The sequence below is a fragment of the Leptosomus discolor genome, chromosome 5 (genome assembly GCF_034619465.1).
Source record: "Leptosomus discolor isolate bLepDis1 chromosome 5, bLepDis1.hap2, whole genome shotgun sequence".
Lineage (NCBI taxonomy): Eukaryota > Metazoa > Chordata > Aves > Leptosomiformes > Leptosomidae > Leptosomus > Leptosomus discolor.
In genome coordinates this window covers 71,505,153-71,505,927 of record NC_141395.1, presented here as the reverse complement: position 1 = coordinate 71,505,927, position 775 = coordinate 71,505,153, and the positions used below count along the sequence as shown (strand labels likewise).

Genomic DNA, 775 nt, shown 5'->3' with positions numbered 1-775 from the left:
AAGCCTGGTTTTATTTATATGTAGGTCTGGTTCTTCTGATACCCTAATCTTAATCAAATCTGTTTATTGGCTGGTTGTTTATCTTTTATATTGCTGATTGGCCAGATGGCCATTGCTAATAGAAATACATGAGGATGACATTAGACTTGCTTTTCCCTGCTCTAGACATAAACTTTTGTCTTTGGCATCTACACATAGACCACCTCTGGAGGTCCCTGGTCCAACCTCCTGCTGTAGCAGAGTCACTTAGAGCCACTTGCTCATGGCCGTGTCCAGATGGCTTTTGAATGTCTCCAAGGATGAAGACTCCACAACCTCTCTGGGCAACCAGTCCCACATCTCTCATTCTCTCCGTTCCAGTCCTTCATCATCTTCCTGGCCCTATGCTGGACTGTCTTCAGAAGGTCCACATCTCTCTTATACTGAAGAGCCCATCAGAGGGCACGAAAAAGCATAGGAAACCTCTGCTGAAGCCCGGGTTTGAACCAGGGACCTTTAGATCTTCAGTCTAACGCTCTCCCAGCTGAGCTACTTCAGCCCTGCTGTGGCCCTAATTTTGACAAAACCTGTTGTAACATAATTATCTCCCAGCATTTTCAGACAAGCTTAGTTGATGTTAGCCTGTGAGTCAAAGAAGTTGTTTCAGGGAGCAGGATACAGACAGATGGGCTTCAAAAGCAATGGTCCAAGGCACCAACACAGCCTCTTTGTCAAGGTATGTGACCTCTGTATATGTGTGTTACTTTAATAATAATATGACTCTGGAGGATGTATA

General features: G+C 44.6%; 1 non-coding gene across 1 annotated transcript; it reads right to left on the bottom strand.

Moving 5' to 3' along the window:
* Positions 1–465: 465 nt before the first annotated feature.
* Positions 466–538, bottom strand: TRNAF-GAA (transfer RNA phenylalanine (anticodon GAA)). The gene has a single exon. It is a non-coding gene; the product is annotated as a tRNA-Phe (tRNA).
* Positions 539–775: the final 237 nt, after the last annotated feature.